The following is a 24,797-nucleotide window of genomic DNA, read 5'->3' as shown; positions in this document are numbered from 1 at the left end:
CTGGAGGCTCAGAGGGGAGATTCTGTTTCCTTGCCTTTTTCAGCTTCTAGAGACTGTCTGCATTTCTTGGCTGGTGCCTCTTCCTTCGTCTTTGAAGCACAGCCATCCAATTCTGATTCTATAATCACATTGCCTTCTCCTCTTCTGTAGTCAAATCTCCGTCTGCCTTTTCCTTATACTTGTGATTACATTAGGGCCCATCTTGAATACTCCAGACAAATCTTCCTGTCTCAAAATTCTTACTTGATCACATATGCAAGGTTAGGTTCCTTTTGCCCTCTATCAGTCACACGTTCCAGAGATAAGGATGTGGATATCTTTCAGGGCCACTAGCCAGACTAGAGTGTGCAGTGAAATATTAGCCATGAAAAGGAATGACACACTGCTACATGCTACAACTTGGATAATCCTTGAAACATCATGCAGAGTGAAAGAAGTGACACAAAAGACCACATAGTGAAAGATTCCATTTATATGAAATGTCCAGAATAAGCAAATCCATAGAGATAAAAAGTAGACTGGTGATTGCCAGGGAGTAGGGAAGGAAAGAAGAGGGGATGACTGCTAATGTGTACAGGTTTCTTTTGCGGGTGATGAAATGTTCTAAAATTATATAACAGTGATGGTTACACAGCTTTATGAATATACTAAAAACCACTGACTTGTAGATTTTAAAAGGATGAATTTATGATATGTAAATTATATCTCAGTAAAAAATGAATTAGAAAAAGCTCATCATGTGTCAACATTTCATATAAATGATAAAGGTGGAAATATTCCTTTTTAATCAAATTATGATGTGCTTTGGGAGGCTGAGGTGAGTGAATCATGAGATCAAGAGATCGAGACCATCCTGGCCAACATGGTAAAACCTCGTCTCTACTAAAAATACAAAAATTAGCTGGGCGTGGTGGCACGTGCCTGTAGTCCCAGCTACTTCAGAGGCTGAGGCTGAAGAATCGCTTGAACCCAGGAGGCGAAGGTTGCAGTGAGTCGAGATCATGCCACTACACTCCAGCCTGGTGACAAATCAACACTTTGTCTCAAAAAATAAATAAATAAATAAATAAATAAGATTGAAGCCATTTAATTTAAACAAAGTGCTTTCTACCAAATCATTCAACCACATTGTGTACCTTGTGTCGGTAGAATGGGCCTTGGAGTCAGGAGGCCCGAGTTTAAGTGCTGGCTCTATGCCTGTGTCACTATGTTACCCTTTCTGAGCCTTGGTTTTCTCACCTACAAAATGGGCATAATAAAAATACTGACCTCTCAGCGTTGTGAAGATTCAGTGTAATAGTCATGGAAATCTTGTCATGGAGTAAGTGCTCAATCATTGCAAGCTGTTGCTTTGATTTTCTCCTCCCTTGATGCTCATCAACCCTAAAGGGACTCTACCCATTCTAAGGGTGACCCATTATTCTAATTTAAGTTTCAGATTGTCTGAGGGGAATGAGAAGGAAAGTATTAGGAAGCGTAGTAAATGTACCAGACACTGTGTGGATAGATATATGGACTAAGGAGTGAAGCAGTGAGTGGGAAGATGGGAAGAAAGAGAAAAAAGGAAAGACAGGGGCAAGGAAGGACTTCATAGAGGAAGTCTAGATCTAATTCCAGGCATGCTTGTGTGTGTACTGGTGTGTGTGTGTGTGTGTGTGTGTGTGTGTTCACAAGTGCATGTTTATAGGGCCAGCAGTAGGTGACAAATGAGATAGAAGACAGATAGGATAGTGGGCATGAATGAGCAGAAAGCATTTGAGGCATGAATAAAGGTTCAGAGACATCACACCGCCTCGATTTATCAGGAAATATGAGGGAGACAGAGAGTAATCTATTAGATTTGCCTTTTACAAAGTTATCTCTGGCTGTGGTGTGGCAGAGAAAAACAACTGTGCTTTAAAAAAAAAAAAAAAGCCCAGAAGGAACAGTTAGGAGACTGTGGCAATGGTCCAGTCACCAGGTGATCAGGACTTTAACCAGGGTAGAGGGAAGAGAGAGAGTCTATTCCTGTTCCCACTGGACACCAAATGAACAGTTGTGTGTATAGACACACAGGCAAACACACACCCCTTTGAGCGTTCTGCAACCACAGGAGTGGGCCTAGTAGGAGGTATGATGGTTAGTTCTGTGTCAGCTTAGTTAGGCTGTATCACCCAGTCATTTCATCAAACACTAAATTAGACGTTGCTCGGGAGGAATGCTGTGGATATGGTTAGCATCTAAAATCAGCTGGCTTCAGTGAAAGGGCTTTTGACAATATGAGTGGGCCTGATCTCATCAGCTGGAGGCCTTATGAGCAAAAACAAATTTACTGGAAAAGAAGATATTTGGTTCTGTTTTTGAGAAATCTTGATACAGAAGGTGTGATGCACTCCTCCTTCACAAGGCCTCCTATGGGCCATGGAAGCCACATACTATCAAGAGTCCCGCTTTGAAGTTAGCTGTGGCTTATAATAGACCCAGGCAAGAAATTACTGTCATTCAAAGATCTCTGGTTGAGAGAAGGAGGCATGAGGCACGGGCCTCCTTATTTCCTCAGCACCATCTGCCTCACTACCACCACTCCCTTAGGCTCAGCCCACCCATCTGGCCATCCCAAGTCAGGAGGAGAAGGTACAACTCAGCATGGCCAGCCTTGCACCTGTTCCTCCTGACCCTCTGCCACCTCTTCTTTACCCAGCTTCTCCCCTGTCTCTTGTACCCTGGCCATGTGCCTGTGCAGAGGGTAGGCAGTTGGCTCCAAGGATAGGGTTTCTTTCCTGGCCCCCATGCTGGAGTTGCTGCTCTCCTTCCCTGCCCAGTGTTCCAGAGGTGCTGGAACTACAGTCCACCATTACTTCCTTCAATCTCCCCTTTTCCAGCCACCAAAAGTCATGCTCTGGTTGCCAGAGTCTGTAACTGGAGTCCTGCTACCTCCTCCAGGTACCCCTAACGCTGGACTCCCCACCCGTCTATTGCCCACCTCATTACCAGTCACTTGGCTTGCTTGTGAGTTCATCTAGTCTCAGACTCTGGCCTTCCACCCCTTAGCCTGGCCTGACTGAGCCCTGGGCTGGGACCCTTGAAGGCATAGCTGCTGCCAGCCCCAGCTGCAGTGAGCACAGGTGGTGCAGAGGAGACTCCTTGGTTGTCCCAGGAGCCCCACACATCTGACTGGGGGTCAGGAAGCCCAGGCACTCTTGATTTGAGAGAGCAGCAGCTCCATGACCGTGGGGTGGTACAATCATTCTCCAAGTCTAGCTTCATCACTGGCCGTCTGTCTCTGCAGGCTCTGCAGCAGGACATGGGAGGGGTTTGCAGATCCAAGGGGAGAGGGCTGCGGCAGCTGCAGGGTGCAGCTGGAGGGAATACTGCTGTGGCCACCCGATTACCTGTCCCCTCCACAGGAAGGTATTTCAGGCCAAAAGCAGCCTCAACACCAGATGTTTCTGGCTGAATGTAGAGATGTGGGCAGAATCAGGCTGTATTAGTCTGTCCTCATGCTGCTCATAAAGACATACCTGAGACTGGGTAATTTATAAAGGAAAGAGGATTAATTGACTTACATACAGTTCAGCATGGCTGGGAGGGCTCAGGAAACTTAGAATCATGGTGGAAGGGGAAGCAAACACATCCTTTCACATGGCAGCAGCAAGGAGAAGTGCAGAGCCAAAGGGGGGAAAAGCCCCTTAGACAACCATAAGATCTCATGAGAACTCCCTCACTATCACGAGAACAGCAGCATGGGGGTAACTGCCCCATGATCCAATTACCTCACCAGGTCCCTTCCACAACATGTGGAGATTATGGGATCTGCAACTCAAGATGAGATTTGGGTGGGGACACAGCCAAACCATCTCACAGGCCATCAGCAGTCCTTGGTCAATAATTAAAATAGAAAAGACTCAAAGCTGTTTTGACCAGTGCCCAGTCCCAAACCCTGCCTACCATTCGCCTTCCCTAGGTTCTAATTAATTGCTCTGAGACGGACCCTGGAATAAGTCTTTTTGTTAAAGCTCCTCAGGTGATTATCATGTGTGGCCTGGGCTGAGAACTTCTGCTTTAGAACTTTGCAATTGGGCCAAAAAAATATTGCTATATCCTGAGAGCTTGTAGAAATGAAGACTCTCAGGCCCCATCCCAGACCTACTGACTCTGAATCAGCTTCATAAGATCCTCTGGTGATTCGAATGCGTGTTTAAGTTTGGAAAGGACCAAGGGAAATAAAGGCAACTCAAGGGGAGCTACTTTTATTCTCCTTTTGGCTCCCAGTCCATGACTGCAGCTCTGCATTTGTGTGACAGTACCCAGAACGAAGGGTCAGAATGACCAAATATTATGAACACTGTGCTCCATATCTGAGCCACACTCAGCCAGTCCTTAGCTCCACCAAGGCTCACAAATAATTATTCTTCAGAATACAACTGCTAATGACACGCAGCTGGAAGCATTCCTGATGCTCTTTCCATATACAGCCTCTTTGATGGGCTGGCCTTGCACTGTTAGTGACGCTTCTTAACTGAGCATTTGCCAAATGGCAAGTACTTAATAAACACTGATCAGTTTCATCATCCCATAACCTGCTATAAGTTAGATTTTATCAGCCCCACTTTACAAACACAGAAACTGAGGCTCAGAGAGGTTAAAGAGCCCAAGGTCACACAGCTAGTCAGTGGCAGAGCCATGATAGGAACTCTGGGTGTCTGATTCCAAAACTCAGTATTGTTTCTTGTTTTATTTATGAAGCAAGTTACTTCATAAATAAAAACTGTGAGGAAACTTCAAAATCCAGACTCAAAGATCCCAATGTTCTCAGAAAAAAAAAAAAAAAAAGGAAATACATTGCTATTTTCTGAGACCAGTAACCACAGGGAAGGATTTTTACATAAGCAAAAAGTGCCTTTGGGAATTCAAGCCCGGTGCATTAATGTAATGATTATTCCTCCCGCCTGGGCTCTAACTATGTTTTTATTAGGATGCTTTACATATTCTTTAGCTTAGCTTCTTTAAAATGCTAAACTGACTCTGCGTCCTCAAATGTGCCAAAAATCTAGGCAGTATATTTACAGGAAGTAAACACCCCACTCCTACCCCCCAACCAAATAACTCCCAGAGGCCTGGATTAGTGATATGCCTTTTAACAAGGTGAAAATCACCTCTCTCTCAGGAACATGACTGACATAAAATTCAAATCAAACTAAATTTATGAAGGGAACTCAGGCTGGCTTGAAAGCTCATCATGTGACTGAGTAGTTATGATCACTCACTGTTTTAGATATGTGTCAGGTCCTCTGGGGCTGAAGTGGTTGGTTCCTGGGATTCTGTCTCTGGAGAGTTCGGTGGCTCTGCCTGTGGCCAGAATTACAGGTCAGCGAGTGACGAGGTCGGGGCCCATGGTTGGGATTTGAATCCAGTTGGTCACAGAATCTCTAACCCATATATGAGATAAGGTTTAGTAAGTTACCTCCTCTCTCCAAAGGCATCAACTTGCAGGGTCACAAGGTCTCCCACTGACGGTGTCTTGTCATGACGTCCTTTTTACTTTCAAATATTTCAGCATAGAGAAGAACTAAATTTTAAGGACAGTTGCCTAATCAAGATCCTCCATCTGAGGGCTACCAGCTTTTGTGCACATTCAGGAGGAAGCTCACACAAGAATCAATAGTTGTAAGTATTTCACTGTTATGTGTCTTTCAATCGACAGCTTAGGCCACAAGCTAGCGTAAGGCATGTCAAAAAAACGGATTTTAGTGGTGTAAATTGTAGCGCCCTTGACTAGGGAGATGGACACTGATGTCTTAGTTCATTTGGGCTGCCATAACAAAATACCATAACCTAGTAGCTTAGAAATGACAGAAGTGTATGTCTTACACCCTGAGACTGGGAAGTCCAAGACCAAGACACCAGCAAGTTGTGTGTGGTGAGGTCCGGCTTCCTGGTTCTGAGACGGTCTTCTCCTTGCTGGGTCCTCACGTGACAGAAGGGGAAGAGAGCTCTCTAAGGTCTTATTTATGAGGGCACTAATTCCATTTATGAAAGCTTTTTCCTCATGACCTAATCACCTCCCCAAGGCCCCACTTTCCATAATAGGATCACCTTAGGGGTTAGGATTTTGACATATGAATTAGGTGGAGACACAAACATTCAAATCCTAGCAAGCTTCCACTGGTGAAATAAAAGGCGCTCAGGATTCAGGGACTGGCTGAAAATACTTCAGAGACATTTCCATGAGTAGGACCTAAGAACTCAGGGAAACCTTACCTGCTACCCTGAGGCAGAATTCTGGGTCTGGCCATTGGTTTAGGAAGCTTTCTGTTTGTCTGATGTTGACAAGGACACAGAAATCTCATGTCTGGAATTTTGTTGTGTCAACCTCAAGTGATCATCACATGCAGGGTGAGGTTGGATGTAAAACTTCCCTGGAGGCTGTAGGAACTGCTGGGTTGCCCGCTTTGCCAGGGTACAAATGTCTGTGTGTGGTGAAACTGGCTCTGGACTCGCCTTCATGCAACCTGGGAGTGAGACTGTCCGGGAGCAACTGACTCCCACCCCCTCAGACTTCTTCGAATGACCCGTCACCCCCCACCCCCCGACACACACACACCACTTCCGAGCTTCACTGCAGGAGGAAAAGCCCCCAGGTATCATTGCCCTTTATCAAATTCATCATTCTTGCATCTCATTTGTTTTTTTTTTCCTTCGGAGTCAGGGCTGCATACATCAGACACGGAAAGGATTTCAGAACAGCTCCTGGCGAGGACTAATCTGATGAGAAGTGATTATGCTCTCATTGGAGAAGCAATTTATTGCCAACCAAATTCTTGTTGCCAGATGAATAAAGTTGGTGTTAATTCTGCCCACTCAGGGTCCTAAACGACTCCTCAGAGCCACCTGTGGGAATCGACAGGCATTTATGACAAGGGCCAGGCTACAGTCTGGCCCACCAAGACCACAGCGATGATGTGTGCAGCCTCTTAGATGCCATGGGCTCTTCCATCCCTGGAATCTTGGGAAAGTCAGAGCTAAAGGGGCCCCCGGAGTTATCCGATCCAATCCTCTTCATCAGGAGGAGACTGTGGCTCACAGAGATCTCCAGACTAACCCACAGTCACACAGTGGCGCTGGAAGGAGGGCTCTGGCCACTTCCCAGACTACTTCTCAATTCCATTCAACAAACACAAGTCCAGGACTTGCTGAAGAAAAGGCCCTACCTTGTTCTGGGAATAAGCAAGTTCCCCGTGCTGGATGAACTCTCAGGACAGAGGGGAGGCAATGACGCAGTAAACATGCTTGACAAAGGGAAGGACACAGTGGAACACACAGTGCTCCGAGTTCTGCTGCAGCTAGAGCTTTTTTGGGTCTTGAAAATGAACATGAAGGAGGGTTGGGAGGAACACACACAGGTAGAGAAAGAGCCCTAGGGCAGCATCTGGAAACCTCAAGGGAGAGGATAGCAGGCCCGAGCCCAGCTCAGCATAGGTACTTCTGTGGCTGATTTCAGGGCAATGTCCGGAGGCCCCAAGACGGCTCCATGGATGCGACCTTGCATAGAAGTGGGCACATCAACCCCATCTCTGCATCTGAACAGACCCCTGAGGTGGTCAAATGCCAGGCTCCCCTCTCCTGCCTGTAGTCCTCCTTCATCTCTCTCGCTTCAATGGCTCTCTAAGAATCCCGGAGTCTCTGGGGCACCAGCTGGGTGCTCCTTGGAGAAGCCAATCTCTCTGCCTTCTCTCCTCTCCAGAAGAAAACTAAATAACCCACAATGAACATGCGTCCAGAGCCCTCCAGCCCACAAGGCACTCTTCCCTCACACGATCTCATTCACCCTTCACCACAAGTCATTCTTCTCTACCCTTCCCCCAGTGTATAGATGAAAAACATTCCAGGATCCAAGTAACCAGCCCCAGGTCATTGAGCTGGATCTGAATGGACGCATTCCAGGACCTCTTCCTAGTACCATAGTTATCAGCACAGACTTTTGAGCTGATTCCCTGACTCTGAATCCCAGCTTCAACACTCACCAGCCCTGAGACTTGGGAAAATCACTTACCCTCTTTCTGCCTCTGTTTCCTCATCTGGAAAATTATGATAATAATAATAGTAAAATTTATCTCACTGGGTTGTCATGAGGATTAAATTAATACATGCAAAGAACATAGAAAATAGTACAGCCTAAGTATTAGCTCTTAGTAGCATTAACTCTAACCTAGGATTCCAGCAGATTCTTCCTGTTAGGCCATTCAGCATCTCTGGGTACCTTCAGAGAAGCGGCCATCAACAAGGCTGGCCCTCAGGACAATTAGAATCCTTCCTGAGTTTGCTTTCTCCTTCTCCCATCCTCAGTCTCCCTCTATTTTCCCTTTGATTCTCAACAATTCTTCCCCACTAGTCCCTTCCCTACATGCACACCAAGCCAGACAGACTATTCCAAGATTCTGTAAGATGAAACTACTCGGCCTTTGTGTTTGACATCTGTCCTTTACAATGTTAGTTTCTAAATGTTCAGTACGTACAAAAAGAGTTAGTTGTTCCTTTAAGAGCCCAGTTTTGAATTAAAAAGAAAGCTCTCTAGTAAGAAGCAGCTTTGCTTCTGCCTCCCAGCAGCAGCAAGGGGATTATCAGCAAAGAACCATATTGCATACTTAATTGCAGTACCATCCCCAAAGCCAAAGTCTGGTCTGGGCTGACTGGCTGATTTGAGCCCTCAAAGTTACTACTTCCAAGTTATGCAGAAGCCATTGAGGGCTCCATAGAAAAGACCTTTGCAGGTGCATGGTTCTCTAACACTGGAAATAACAGAGGTGAACTGGCACACTAGTGATTGTTTTGACCTGTGGTTTCTTGGAACCACAGGCTTTGGATGCCAAAGATTTATCTTAGGGAAATGGAGAAAGCAGACCCAGGAAGGGAGCAGTTCCTGGAGCTCCTGAGCTGCCCTGGCCACTTACTCTGCCCAGGTGCACAGAGTGCTTTGCCTAATGCGGAAATAAAATAGGGATGTTGGATTTGCCTGGACCACTTACATCTAAGAGCTGGTGATGTGCCTTGTGATGTGTGAAAGACACAGACGAAACCTCTGGCGTTTCCTGAAGGTTCATTTGTCCTCCCTAGTGCCTAGTGCATAGTAGGACTTATGAACTGTTTTATGAATGAATTTCCCAAAGGTTGATGATCCACTCATTCTGAATCATGAAAGTAACATTCAAGAACCCTCTTGGGGTTGCTGGGGGAGTGTGATTGGTTGAGAGCCTAAGCCACTTAAATGCTCTCCTCTCCAGGTGTGGAAAACTTTATCTCAAGCCTTTCAAGTAGAGATAGTCGAAGCTTAAATGGCTCAGCAGCTCCTGTCAATGTGTATCAGTGAATTGAAGCTTTTCAGAATCCCAGTGGAGCATCTAAGTTAAGGAACAAAGTGCAGTATCTTGCCACGGCAGGCTTCCTGGGAGTGTTCAGGAACTTCCTAAATACAACAGGAAATGAACTTCATAAAATAGCTGGCTCCTACCCCACACAGTCCGAGAAAGTATCAAGTTTTACAGAAACTCAACTAGACCACCCACATCATCTCAAGACCATGGCCTTCCAGGCATCTGGGTTCAGTGATCCCTAAAACGAAAAGACTGTTCCGGCTGCCTAACTGTGGCCAGCCTCCTTTCCAGATTGCCTGTCTCTGGTCCCTCATCCAATCGTCTCCTGTGCTGTCACTAGAAGTATGCACCTACCTCACAGATCTGGTAGGCCAGTCTCCTTCTTAATACCCCAGTAACTCCCTGTTGTCTTTGAGATAGAATAAAACTTTCTCAACCTGGCATGCAAAGCCCTTTAAAACCTGATCTTCATTTAGGCCTGATATGCAGCCAGTTCTCACCAATAAAGCCATACCAGCTGTTAAAATATTGAAATGCCTCTGTGCTCGCTCGATGAGTCCTGGACATGCCCCAGCCAACCTCCTTGCTCCCATGTCTCCTGGCCAGAGCCCTGAGGGGAGATGGTGCCCTGGTGGTATTTGGCACTGACTCCCCAGCAGGCATAAGCTGGGCTGGGCTAAGGTCGGTGCCAGCCAGCATCCCCCAGAGGTGCCCTCACATGGACACGTTCAGGAAGTACAGCTTCTGTGGCATCCCGCACTGGTTGAAAAATGCACTATTTTGAACATTACTCCCACCTCAGTCAATGAACTGGATTTATTACCATTTCCTTGTTCACTTATTTGATGAATAAAGAACGCCTGAATGAATAAAGGAATGAGTGATATGTGAGCTAGCACTTGCTGTCTTCCCCAGCCCTGTCATGAAGAAAGGGGGTTCACAGGGACATACTGGTGATTAGGAGAAGACGCAAATAAGGTACCAACCACAGAAATGTCACTCAGTGCCTGAAATGGTCACTCAGAAAGGGACTTTCACAGATGGGTTATACCCGAACCAAGTTCTCAGGAAGGGTGTTTCATAGGAGAGTTATACCCCAGGCCAGGTTCTCAGCCATCCAAATTTGGAATGTGAACTTTTGCAGTACACTCCAAAATCATCAGTATTTCAGGGGCAGACTCACACAGCCAGGCTCAGAAGTCACTGCTGTAAAATGGGAATGCCAGCGTAATGACTGATGAAGGTGACTGGAGTGCTCTGTCTCTTGTCCAGGCATTTTAGTTGCATCTTTTTCAATTGCCAGAGACAGAAATTCTCATTCAAAATGACTTAAGCACAAAAGGAATTTATCATCCTTCAAAACTGAAAGTTCCAGGAAACAAATCTAGTTTCAGGTAGAGCTGGATTGAGGCATCAAATGGTATCAAGAGGACTCAGCTTTCTCCTTCTCTGGGTTCTACCTTGTTGACTGAGGCTCCACGTGGTGGAAAGATGGCTTCCTGCCTCCAGGATCCCAGTCTTCAAGTCTAGCTGGCAAGAGTGGAAGAGTCTCCCTTGGAAGCCTCAGCATGCATCTTATATCATCTCCTTGGCCCTAATGAGGTCACACAGCCAACTCCGAGCCAAGCCTTGTGGCAAGCAGAGGAATGTTACATTCTGACTGCCTGAGGCCTAGATCACATGCTCCACCCCTAAGCCAAGAGTTGGTGCCTCCCAAGCACAAGGGCTGAGCAAAGCGGAAAGAGGGAAGTTGGATATAGGTACCACAATATAGGGGTGGATGCTGGGCAGCAAATCCAACCAATGCCCACTCTACCAGGACACCTTATTATAGTATTGAGGAAGCTAAAACATTCTTCAGAGGCTTGCTTGGTATGTCAGAATAAGGCAAGAGGGCTATTAGGAAGTCAGATTATTTTCACCAAGATCCAGAAATTGTCCTCACTCCAAAGCAGAACACCTGTCTCTCAGGCAGAGCTGGGAACAGCCTAACAACCCTCCTCTCTGAAGCCCAGTTTCTCCCAAGGCCCCATCCCTTCTGCAGGCAGACTGTGCCTTGATTCAGATGGTTTGACATCACCAATCCTACCCCAAGGCTGTAGGTGAGTCATTCTGCCCAGCCATGCCCACCCTACACAGGCTTTCTTGATTCTGACTCATCCACATTGATTCATAAATGAAATACATCCCCATGGTTCCTTCTACTTATTCTAGTGCTGTCCTGCACAACCCAGTTCAGCAGCCTAATAAGATGGAGCAGGGCAGAGACTTCTCCACGTGCATATCTTTTAGGTGGTATGATGAAAGACAGGACAAATGATGTGCCCAGGTTCACACAACAGGGTAAAAGCCACTCTACCCCCTCCTGATGATGCCCTAACCCAGCACTTACTGCATCAGTGAAGTTACTCACTGAGGTTTGTCAGTAACAGTTCAGTTTCTTCAACTCCTCACTGAAATGTACTGGGAGATGGACTATTATAATGGAGGTGAAAAGACTTTTTTCTTAGCCACTCCCAGGCAATGTCAACCCACTTTCTCCCATCCTTGGCCCCTGAGCCACTCACAGAGGCCCTGCTCTTGTCATTCTCATGCTGGAGAGAGAATTTCTCTCGGCTCTGGGGTGGAACCCGGCACAGCAATCTGTCCCTGAGGACTGACACAGCTCCCATCTAGATGCAGTCAGTGCTCAGATAAGACAAGATGGATGGCAAACAAGGTTTGGACCAACAGGTGCCATTTGTTAACATGCTCTACATCAATGGCTTCCAAATTAAAACATTCTGTCTGTGTCTGTCAGGTGTCCCTACCAGACCCTCTGTCAGTGCAGAGGTACCAGATGCAGACTGGTGTGAGGTTGGGGGTCATGCAAGGGAGGGAAGATTTTTAGTTGGTGGTTGGGAGTATATGGCATTTCCTACCAGTGCCAAAAGCAAGCGCCCTCCCACTGCAGGGGTTCCCCAACTAAGTCAGAGGATGGGGGAGAGGCAAGTCCACATGCTGACATTTCACAGAAAGAGGATGGAGGGACATATTCTTGAGTTTCCTAAAACATCAAGCATTGTCTTGGGCATGGCATAGACCTGAAACATGGAGGCCTGCCTCCCTCCCTTGCATGGAGAAAATGAGCTGGCAATGGTGAAAGCTTGTTTCCTGTTTTCTGCTGTCATTTGGGACTCATGAGTGTAGCAGATGCTGTGGACCCTCCATTCTATATCCAGCCCACCTGAGTTTACCTGTCAGGACAACTCAGCTCTCATACCCCTGCATGTCCCTCTTCTCTGCCTGGCTGGCATCCTGCCTGAGAGCCTGCTCTCAGTGGCCAGTCACAACTGTGACATGCAAGGAAATTAATGCCTAGAGTGGGGATGGCAGGGAGTAAGTGCCTCAGGCTCCCTGCCCTCCAGTGGCATGATTTTGAGGCAAGGGCCACATGGTTTTCAGAAAGCCCCCAGGGATCAACCCTAGTTGCCCATGAGGGTAACTCACTCATTAGAGCGTTCACTGTGTTGGTTTTTCATCTTTTAATCTTTCCTACTTCATCACTGTGCTTCTGGAGATCGCCTCCCAAAGAAACATCTGTGTCCTTGTTTCCCAAGAATGCTCCTCTCTGTGTTGACTCTGTGCAGCCCTTTTCTTCCCCTGAGCTAGGATCATAGTGCTATGTGAGTGGAGGGTACAGAAAGGGGCACTAGCTCCACCCTGACTTTTCTACAAATCCCAGACCATTGTGCCCCTCACCCTACCCCTACCACCTTTGCCCTGGGCTCACCAGTCAAGCTCTTGATCTTCCAGGATTGGTACATGTTCAGGGGTCCGTATCAACACGAGCCACATGGTATGGTAGAAAGAATGTGGAGGAGGGTGCTTGGCTTCCAGCTCTCCAATGACCTATGTGCCTGTGGGGAAGACATAAGACTTCTCTGAACCTCAAAATTAGGAAATCTCTGAAATTAAGAAAGTACCAAATCTCTCTCATGGGGTTGTGGTTATGATCAAACAGGGAAATATGTGAAGCTCTATGTAAACTCTTCTTCCATGGCTGACTTTCAGCAAGTACCCGCCAGAACAACTCTATGGTTTATGGCTGTTGCTTGTTCTAATTGGCCAGAGCCTGTGCTGTCCCTACTACTAAATATGTCAAATATCACTTCTGAATAGCATTACTATTACCAGTGCATCTTGCATCCCTTGCTTGGAGGCAGCCGGCCAACCTCTCTGAATAGTAGAATCATAGCTCATCTATAAGGAGACTCCAGGGGAGGGCCACGTTGCTGTGCCAAGGAAGAATGTCCTAATACAAGACATGCGAGGCATCCTCCAGACAGATGATCCCGTTTCAATAAGCAAACACAGAGCACCTTGTGCAAATATGCCATAAGACTTGATTCAAGGCCCAGCCCACTGCTAAGGAGTCCAGTGATTCACCCAGCTTAATTAAGCACGTTTAAAGGGATACATGTGCTCCCCGATCCATCCACAAAAAGGCCCTCAGCAGAACTCGGTTAATTAATCAGAGGGCTGTGCCAGTGGGTGCTCTCGCTGGTGAAGAAAAGCTAACCTGGGTTTAGATCTAAGGGATTCGAGCTCTGAATAATTTGGAAGGGGAAAGGCAAGCTGGGGAAAGGCCAGCAGTCACTCAGGGTTGGGCATAAAAGATACTCACACTCCCCAATGTGGCGTAATACAATGAGGTGGGGAGATGAGCAAAGGTCTACGTTAGAATCTGTTTGCATATTCATTGTCAACTGTGACTAGCTTAACTAAACTCACCCATCACAGAAATCCATAGTGACTGCCAGACAATGATAAGACTTCTTAGTTCTCAATTTTGCTTTAAAGTAGACATGACTGAAAATATGCACTGTGTGACGCTCATAATCAAAGATAGACTCCAACTAAAACTAACCGATGATTAAACTTCACCCTCACCCCAACTGTTTGCTCAGTGACTGTTAACCATCCTTCCTGCCAGTCATTGCAACTGTGGCTTTAAGGTTGGCACAGGGAGTGCTGCATTGGCCTGTTGATGGGAGGATAAGGGGATGTTGGGAGTGTTCCATTTCTGTGCTATCATGGATCAAAAGGCAGGCTTCGACTTGGCAGCAGCTTGTTGTACAAGAGGAGAAGCTGGGACAAAGAATGCTGGTCCACAAGAAGAAACTAGGAGGAGACAGAATTAAGACACTGAGTATTTCCTGCCTGTAGCCCTTTAGTTATGCCTGTAAATTCTGGAAAGTTCTGCAGGTGCTCTATGATACGACACTTCACACAGAATCTGTCTTGGATAAATGAGGAGGTGCCACTTCTTTTTCCAGAAATGCCCTTGATCTTTTTACCCTGTTGTGAATTCCCAGGATCCTGGGCCATAGGCTTCTAGTACTATCTTATTTCTTAACAGGAGTGGGAAAAGTGGGAAAGCTTTTCCTCTTAAGCATAATGCATTATTAATACCTTACAGTATTACCACATTGTGGATCCTGCCTCTTTTTTCTGTAGTAACAAAGCACTTACTCCATAGGGTGGATGGGAGAAAGAGAAAGGAAGGGAAGGGCCAAGAAACCCCTGTGTGATCCCTCATGCCCTGGGCCTTGTGCACATATGTACCACCCTTGAGAAAAACACCATCACCCAAACCCATTTTACAGCTGAGGAAACCGAGGCTCCGAAATAGAAGTCAGAGCCAAGAACCATGATTTGTCTCATGCCAAAGGACATGCCCTTGAGCTGAGCCACTGCCTGTGTCCTGACTTGGCCAGCCAGAGTCCAGTATTTCATTCTGTGTCTAATGGGGTACAATAAGCTCAAATTAATTTTGACATTCTGGCCAGAATTTGGTCAACCAATAGAGATGGTATTGCTGGAGGAGCTCAGATGTGAGCGAAGTTTGGAGCTAAACAAGATTAGCCAGGCTCACAGGCTAGAGCAAGAAATCAGCAAGGGGCCAGAGACCCTAGAACCTATGAATGGGTCGGGGGTGGGGTGGGAGGGTGGCCTTTGCAAATGTAATTAGTTAAGGAGCTTCCTATAGTTTCAATGTTTAGTACCCTCCAAAATATATGTTGAAACCTAATCCTCAATCTAACAGTATAAAGAAATGTGGCCTTTAGGAGGTGATTGAGTCATAAGAACTCTGCCTCCATGAATGAGATTAGGTGCTGTTACGAAAAGACGTGAAGACAGAGTCTGCCCCTTTTTTGCCCTTCCACCTTCTTCCATGTGAGGACACAGTGCTCATCCCCTCTAGAGAATGCAGCAACACGGTGCCATCTTGGAAGAAGAGACAGCAGACCTCATAGACACTGAATCTGCTGGCTCCCTAATCCTGTGCTTCTTCCAGAACTGTGAGAAATAAATTGCTATTATTTACAAATTACCCAGTCTGTGGTCTTCTGTTATAGCAACACAACAAAGGCAGATCTCAAGATGAGATCCTCCTAGATTACCTGGGTGGGCCCTAAACTCAGTGACCTGAGTCCTTAGAAGAGAAGGGGAGATGAGACACATAGAGGAGAAGGTGATGTGATGATGGATGCAGAGGATGGATCAACACACGTACAAGCCAAGGAGCAGCTTGGATTGCTGCAGCTGTCAGAAACTAGAGAAGAGACATCTCCTTCAGAGCCTCCAGAACAAACCAACCCTACGAACACTTCGGATTTGAACTTCTGGGCTCCATAACAGTGAAAGAATAAACTTCTATTGTTTTAAGCCACCCAGTTTGTGGTAATTTGTTGTGGAAACACAGGAAAACCAATACAGGCTCTATTGCTGGTAAGAATTAAGGTCAAACCAGGAAACACCAGCCATCCATGGCCTCGGGCTGAAGCTGGTCCTGGGTCAGTGATGAAGAACCCAAATCTCTCCTTAGGAACTGCATACTTATGATAGAAGTGCAAAACCTTCCTTCAACTTGGGAAACTGGCTGAAGTTTCAAATGCCCTCTGGTCAGAGGGAATCCGGGATCTTGATGGTGACAAGCTTTTGTGTCTGCTGCTGAGAAAGGCTGGGGCAGGCAGAAGCAGGCCCCAAGTTGTGTGAGATGCCTGTCATAGGGGTGTGGTCTGACAGGTATGACAGGGACGGGGAGATTATGCCTCTGGCTCTTTCTTCATTCATCATCTGTATCTTTGGAAGGATGGGCATAAGGACCAGCTAGCTATTGACCCACTGCCTGTGAGTTGCATTCAGCTTCTCTGACACAGAGCTGGGGACGGTGCCTTCACCGTACCTCTCCATGCCACCCCTGCACATGAGGGAAGGGAGCCTGGCATTGGCCCTGCAGGCTGGGGATGAACAAGGGGAGCCCAGAGTGCCTGCCCTGTGGCTCCCCTTCAAGGGATGGCAGGTCCTGTGAATGACTGGGTGAGGAGAGGCTGATTTAAAGGTTCACGGCAGCACTGATACCAAATAGGGGGCCCCATGGTCAGCAGGATAGACCTGTGGCCCAGCCATTGTACTGTTTTCAGTTTACACTGGGCAAAACAAACCCTGCATCCCTAAAGTCCAACTGATAGTGACACTTGTCTTCATGCTCAGGCGTGGGGAAAAGCAGGAGCAGAGAGGACAGAATGGGTGGCAGTAAATGCTCGAGAAGCTTTAGAGCCCAAACCCCTGTTCAGAGGTAGAGGCCTGCTCCAGCAATGACACTCAAAAGCACCCATGACAGGCCCCTAGAGGACAAAGCAATGTAGTTGGTCAGAGACTGGGAAAAGTTTTCTCAAAGAATTTGGACTATGGTTTGACCATCAGGCTCTCCCTGGCCTGAATCACCTCTGCAGAAATGCCTAACTTAGATCTGAGCCCTGGATCCCACTCCCAAGAAAACTCCTGGGCAAAGCAAGGCACTGAACCCCCTAACCTAAGTCCCCGGTCTTTGAATGGGAAAAAGAAAAAGAACTTGCAGAGAAGGTAGAGGTCAAGAATTGGGCTAGGGCCAGGCACGGCGGCTCATACCTGTAATCCCAGCACTTTGGGATGTGAAGGAGGGCGGATCACGAGGTCAGGAGTTTGAGACCAGTCTGGCCAGCATGGTGAAACCCCATCTCTACTAAAAATACAAAAATTAGCTGGATGTGGTGTCACATGCCCGTAATCCCAGCTACTCAGGAGGCTGAGGCTAGAGAATCACTTGAAACCAGAGGAAGGCAGAGGTTACAGTGACCTGAGATCGTGCCACTGTACTCCAGCCTGGGCGAAAGAGAGAAAAAAAAAAAAAAAAAGAATTGGGCTGAAGCCAACATTTAGCAGCAGAGGCAGCAAAAGACAAAGAGTGGACTGCCAGAGTCTGTTCTGACTCCATGTGACCCTCTCAGGATGTCCTCATGAACCACAAGCAGAAGCAGCTGAATCCTTTTCCCCCAGGGAGCCAGCTCACCTTGTAAGCTCATTGGTGTTTCAAACACAAATTTGGTAGAAGAGCAAAAACATATACATTAGTAACATAATCATGTTAATATGTAGAAAAGGTCTGATGCAAATTGGAAAGTAGCATTTGGAAACTGATAAATGGCCATGCAGAATCTAAGATTCCATCTGGAAGCCTGCTGCGAAAAAGGTGACACGTGGGGTTTCTATAGAGGGCTCCAGAGTCCCAGGCTCTGCCCGCGCTCAGCTCAAACCAGCTTTCCAAATCACATCAACATGCAGGTCTGCCTTGTACCTGTCAAAGGGGACAGTTCTTTTCCCCTGTAAATTATATTATCCAAAGCTGGCCAGGATAAGAGAAAACAGTCTCTCACCTCCTGCTGCAGGAAGGGTGAGCCCTTCTTTCTGCATAGCCGTTCAGCAGATCGACTTGAAATTGGCCAGATTTTCTCACCTAGACCCTCACTTCTAAGAACTAAGTCCAAAATATGGTTCAGAGGTTGTACATGCCACCACATACACCAATTTAACTAAAGAATAGTCACTAAAGACTTTTTTATTTCATGGTAAGGAAAATAAAATAAAATAAAATAAAATACTCCACTACTTCTGCCTTCCAGAGGGATGGCAAATTCATCTCTAAAATAGATTTCTATTTGATTCAGAAAATCCCTGGCCATTTGGCTATGATAGGGAAGGCTGCAGGCTAGTCTGCATACAAGAGGTTGAGACAAAAAGAAAACTAAATTGTCTAGCACAACAAAGTAATAGGAACTCGAGTGGTCCTGTTATTGGAAGAGGGTCCCGATCCAGACCCCAAGAGACAGTTCCTGTATCTCGCACAAGAAAGAACGAGGTGAATCCATACATCAAAGTGAAAGCAAGTTTATTAGGAAAGTAAAGGAATGAACGAATGACTATTCCATAGACAGAGCCCATTTTTATGGTTATTTCTTGATTATATGCTAAACAAGGAATGGATTATAGATGCCTTCCCTTTTTAGGCCATACAGAGTAACTTTCCTGACATTGCCATGGCATTTGTAAACTGTCATGGTGCTGGTGGGAATGTAGCGGTGAGGATGACCAGAGGTCACTCTTGTCACCATGTTGATTTTGGTGCGTTTTAGCCGGCTTCTTTACTGTGGAGCCTGTTTTATCAGCAAGGTCTTTATGACCTGTACCTTGAGCCGACATCCTGTCTCATCTTGTGCCAATGCCCAGTCTCATCCTGTGACTTAGAATGCTTTAGCCTCCTGGAAATGCAGCCAAGCAAGTCTCAAGCCTTATTTTACCCAGCCCCTATGCAAGATGGAGCTGCTCTGGATCAAAGGCCTCTGATGATCCCTTGAGCACCCAAGAGAAAGGTGTTCTGGGAAACATGTGACAAGAGAAGAGAGGAGATGGGAGGAGAGCCTGGGGAAAGGGGACAGGGCTAAGCAATCTGGTAGCAGGACCTCGGGCTTAGCAGAGAGTGGCAGGAATAATGGTGTCTAATCTTCCATTTTCCGGCTGAAATCCCATTTTACTCAAACCCTTTAATACAGGTCATTATACGATAGACTTGTGTTAACTCGCCTCTGGGAAATGAAGGAGGAGGGGCTTGCTCATGGTTGAAACGGAGTGAATCAGAAAAGGCTGGAAGAGTCAGCAGGAGCCACAGGAAGATGTGAGAGGGCATTACAAAGGGAGATTGGAACAAGTGTTTAGAAACAGCAGCTGCAGGAGAACGTGAGCACCAGATCCCACCCCCCAACCCACCCTTCCCACCTCATCTGCAGATACATTCGCAGATGTACCTATTAATACACACAGACACATGAGGTGGGGTGGGGGGGGGCAGACCTATAGAGGAAAGCAACACATTATGTGGGTGATGGGATTATGTTTTTGTTTTGTTTCTTTCGTCTTTGCGTATATGTTTTCAAATTGTTTTTTTTTCCTCAAGTATGTGTTACTCGTGAAATTTTTTAAAGTCAAACAAAAAATAAAAATAAAAAAAAAAAAACGTGCCAACAGAGCTGTGGAAGGACTTGAACACTCAGCAGCAGCATGGAAGCCTTGTTCCCACACTGTTTTTCTCTTCAAAGGAAAAACAAACAGCCATCAGCACCAGCTCCTCTTCTACACCTATACAGGACATGGGCTTGAGACACCCATGAGGGAGGACCCCTTCTGTTTTCGGGCTCTGCCAACAATGCTTCCAGAAACTCCAGGAACTCGAATCCCAGGAGCTGGGCCAAGCAAGGCAGGGCTGTCATTAGCAGGCACTCTCTGTCCCCACCATCCTTTATACTCTCATCATTTCTAGATGCAATGTTTAAGTGTCTTAAAAAAGGTTCACATGGAGAAAGTAGACCTGTCTAGAAAAGAAAACGTCATGCCTTCCAGCTTCACACCAGGTTCCTGCGTTTATCCTTTCAGAAAATTCAAGAAACCAAAGTTTTTGAGTTCCAGCAGTGGCTGCTCTCATTCCCGCCAGAAATATACTCCATTCTCTGCGCTCTCTCTGGCCTCATGAATCTTGGCAGAGGGCTGCTCTCCTATGGTGATGACTCCCATATTAATTTAAGTCTTTTCAAGACACACTTGCTAATTAATATGTGAAACAGTTTTTACCCCTTTAATTAAGACACAAGATGGGAAGCATAATTTAATTTGGTCCATTGAAAATATCAGTATTATTAGCTCCATAACTTGCTTCCATTAAAGATGCCTATGTTAAACAATATTTTTTTCCTCCCACGCTCACTGGAGTTCTGGCAATTGCACTGGGTCCTGAAACCACCGTGGGAGTTTGTGAACTGTGGTCCCATTGAAAAGGCACCGAATGGAAGCTGGAATCCTCAAGAACATTGGCTGTAGGACCCTGTCCTAGGGTGGGTTCCCCTCCCCGTGAGAAGCAGACCCTGAAGATTTGAGTACAAGTAGCTGGTACAGAAGTTTGTCTAGGGGAGTGAGGAAATAAGACAGGGAAAGAAGAGAGCCAACTCTGGGTGAACAAACGAGCAGCCTGCTGTCATGAGAACCTGAGGGGACATTCACTGGGGACACCTGATAACGTGGAACGCACTTCAGGGCTGTCCCATGGGAGGGACAGGAAGCCTTTATCCTCCAGGGACCATCCAGCACTGGCTCAGGGCTGCTCCTAGGGGTGTCAGCTCCCCAGTACTTCCAGTCTTCCCCTTGGGTAAAGAGTTACAGATACTGCAGAGGGAAACCACGGTGCAGAGGGGCGAGGGGTGAGCGGAGATGGGCACCAACCGTATCTGTAACACACTCACAGCCTGATCCTGCAGCTGCACCAGGCTAAGCAGGAAGGGAGGGGGAGACACGTAGGGAGAGTGTCAATCATCAGTTTATTGCTAGTTCTTTCCGTGGCCCAAGAGACAAAATCATGGACCAGCAGCAGCCAGGGCCATACCTGGAAGTCTCTCAACAAGGGTAAGAGTAGGATGGGAGAAGTGTCAAACTGATCCAAAGTCAGAGATAAACGTGGGGAAATAAAATACATGCAGAACTAGATGTGGGGAAATAGAAAAGGCACTGCCAAGGGCCCAGAAATGGGAATAGGGGACAGTCCTAACATATCAGTTCAGCTAGTTCAGTCCAAAGGGAACTTGCTCACCCAGCACTGCAGCCCTGACTCAGCAGCTATCCCATTACCCCCACGGCTTTTCTCTTTAGACAAGGAAAAACAAACAGCCATTGGTAGCTGACTTGCCTCCTAAACCCGCACAGGACACAGGCCTGAGACACTTGCCAGGTCAGCCCCTGCATAAGTGCCAGCTTCTTCCAGTTGGAGACGGAGGGGACAGCTGGCAATATGACCCTGTGCTAAGTGGAGAACCCATAGCTGGAAAGTGAAGATAATGTCTACGGCAGTCAGAAAACTCACCAGCTCATCAGAAACAGTACAGGATTGGGAGTTAGCTAAAGGGAAAATTCTGAAAATGACACTCTGGATACCGAGTTGAGTTGAAAACTAAGGGTGACAGGAAGCTAAGAAGGAAGAGAAAACATTCAAAATCTTGCTTGTGCTATAAGCAAGTCAGCCAGACAGGGACAGGTGTGGCTGGAGCCAAGACTGCAGGAGGTCAGACACAGGCAAGGTGCACAGTTGTGGATGACCTCTGCCAGAGGCAGCATGATGAGACAGAAAGAGCCTGTCACTGGGAGCCAGACCGCAACTGTTCACTTAATTGAAAAGTTTAAACCCTGGCTCTACCACTTACCAGCTGTGTGACCTTGAGCAAGTAACTTCACCTCTCTGAATCCTTGCCCTGCAAAGAATTCTGTGAAAGCTAAATAAGGTGTAAAATACTCACAGCATATGTCTGCCCCACAGTAGGAGCCCAGAAAAGCTGCCCCTCCCCGATCTTAGATTTTGTCTTATGTTGTACTCTGGAGCCCTACCTGTTAAAGGAGCCCAATAGCGGCAGCTTCTATGTGTGTGTGTAGGTGGGGGCAGGAGGGTGTGTGTAGACAGGAAGTAGATCTACCTGCCTTACCCCAGGTTTGTTGAATGTATCTGTCCTTAAAAAATACACACGCAACTAGCTATGGATAACAACTCCTTTCCTGCCTCTGGCATCTCCCAGACAGGTAAGGCACACAGAGGCTAAAGGACATGCCTCTGGTCCCTGCTGGTGATTGTCAGAGCAGGCCACTGATGCCCTGTGATGGTTAATACTAAGTGTCAACTGTACTTTTCCTTAAAGTATTGAGGGTGTGTGTGTGCCTGTGAGGGGGTTGCCAAAGGATATCAACATTGGAGGCAGTGGACTGGGAGAGGCAGATCCACCCTCAATCTGAGTGGGCACAACCTAATCAGCTGCCAGCACCGCTACGATACAGCAGGCAGAAAAACGTGGAAGGTCTAGACTGGCTGAGGCTTCTGGCCTTCATCTTTCTCCCATGCTGGATGATTCCTGCCCTCCAACTTCGGACTCCGAGTTCTTCAGCTTTGGGACTCCTGGACTTATACCAGCGGTTAGCCAGGTGTTCTTGGGCCTTCAGCCACAGACCGAAGTTTACACTCATGGCTTCCCTGCTACTTTTGAGGTTCTGGGACTCAGACTGGATTCCTTGCTCCTCAGCCTGCAGACGGCCTATTGTGGGACTTCATGTTGTAATCATGTGGGCCAATACTCCTTAATAAACCCTGCTTCATGTATGCATCTATTAATGCTGTCCCTTTAGAGAACCCTGACGAATGCAACCACCCTATATCCTGCCTTCCACCTGGTCCAGCCCCCAGAGCCCATCCTGGCCAGGCCAATAGGCAATTTCAGGCCACTGCATCCTCTATGGGATATGTGGGTGCCTGTGTCTTTAGGGTTGGTGTTGGGGTGAGTAGAAAGTGAACATTAACATCTCAGCAAAGCTTGTTCCTAACTGAAGTCGTTTTTCTTCTCAAGCAACAACCTCTTCCAAGAGGTGGTAGGTGATGTGTCTGAAGTTGAACAAACAAAACTGATTCAGTCTAATGAACACACATCCAAAATTCCAGCGAGGAACCTATGCTCCACATAGAGGCAGGGGCTGGAAATCACACCTCCCAGGGCTGGCATTAGCAGCCCCCTTGTGGAAAAGCTGGAGGAAGAACGAGGGCACAGGCTTCCACTTCCATGCCCAGGCCTCCTTCCCGCCACCTTGGCTTTGGACACCCAGAAGATAGGAGCATCTTGAATCTTAAAGAGGCAGGCCATCGGGATTCAGTGCAAATGTCCCTTGGGTCCCCCGCTCCCCTAGTGCCAGCCTTTTCTGGACCCACAACTCCTAGCACAGGAGCACCCACCCCTCACTGCCTGGGTCTTCCAGTGGAAAGTGAAATGAAACCCATGAAGAGAGGATGTAGGAAGCAGGCTGGCTTCTCTCCTGCCACATTTTACCCACAGTGCATTTCGAAACAGTACATGGGAAAAGCTGCCTATGACCCTTAGACCTATGGTGAAAGATTCATTCTTTCTCCAGTTCAGAAATCCTCCCATGCTGAACCCCTCACTGACAGAAGAAACATCCCTCAGCAGTTGGCAGCAGGCCTCTTCCAGCTAGCCCTCCCCAACTACCCAGGAGGCCTGTGACACAGTGGCCCCATTATTCAGGCCGCCTGAGCTCCTCCGCATTGCTGTTGAAATGCTGACACTGGCCACCTGAGCTCTGTTTGCCATCTTTTTATCTTTTGGCTGTGACTCTGCCGTGGCCACTCAGAGTGAGGACAGGCCAGGGAAGCAAGAGGCAGGGGAGGAGGGTGGCAGCAGTGGCAATGGTAGCAGGATGGCCTGGCAAACACAGTGGAAGAGATGGACCAGCAGAACCGAAGGCTTTCATGCGTCAGGCCTTACAACTCCCCACTCACGGTTGCTGACCTCACAGGACATCATCAGAGCCCAATATATTTCCTAATGGCTGTCATCTGCCCGTGGATAGCTCCCAAGCCTGTGTCTCAATTCTGCCCTTTGTCTTGATCTCCAGATCTGTTTATCCTGCTACTTCCTCCTGAAGGTCCTCCAAGACAGCAGACTCACACACCCAAATCTGCACTCTCTGCATTGCCCCTAAGTCTGATCCTCCCCACTGGTTTCCCACCACTGTGCAAGTGTCATGCAAGTTGGAAACACAAGTCCATCCTTGACTCTGCCTGGGCCATCCCTCACGTCCCATCAATCATCCAGCCCAGCCAATTCCTTCTCCTAAAACTATTTCCAATCTGTGCTCCTCTCTCCACTCCTCCTGCAATCATTCCAGTTCGCACTTCCTCCCAGCATCTTACATACGGATTGTTTCCACACTCCCTACTGGTCTTTCTGTGCTGATCTTCCCCAGACTCCAATCCATCTGCCCGGAACACCCTTTTCCTCTTGTCCCTTTGGTAACTCTTTCCTCCTCCTAAGCCTTCTTCCTCCTGTGAAGTCTTTCATGATTTCCCACATAACATGAAGCACAGCACCCCAATCTCACCCTGTGGGCCCCAGCTGCTGGCACATATACTCTCACCAGAGCCCTGGCCATGTGGCATGGCACTGGCTGTTGGCACACCCTTCTCCCACAGGGCTCCCTGAGACCGGGGGCTCCCAG

The 24,797-nt window shown here is 47.3% G+C and overlaps 1 long non-coding RNA gene across 2 annotated transcripts in view; it reads right to left on the bottom strand.

Annotated features, from left to right (window-relative positions):
* The window catches only part of LOC104652192 (uncharacterized), a 389,537-nt gene that overhangs the window by 30,526 nt on the left and 334,214 nt on the right, over positions 1-24,797 (bottom strand). For both annotated transcript variants that reach the window (XR_012518094.1, XR_012518095.1), the window contains one exon: positions 13,123-13,249. This is a non-coding gene — a long non-coding RNA (uncharacterized LOC104652192). The remainder of the gene's footprint in view (positions 1-13,122; positions 13,250-24,797) is intronic.

Source organism: Saimiri boliviensis, chromosome 6 (assembly GCF_048565385.1).
Source record: "Saimiri boliviensis isolate mSaiBol1 chromosome 6, mSaiBol1.pri, whole genome shotgun sequence".
NCBI lineage: Eukaryota > Metazoa > Chordata > Mammalia > Primates > Cebidae > Saimiri > Saimiri boliviensis.
The sequence above is the reverse complement of the archived record's forward strand: the minus strand, read 5'-3'. Positions and strand labels throughout refer to the sequence as shown.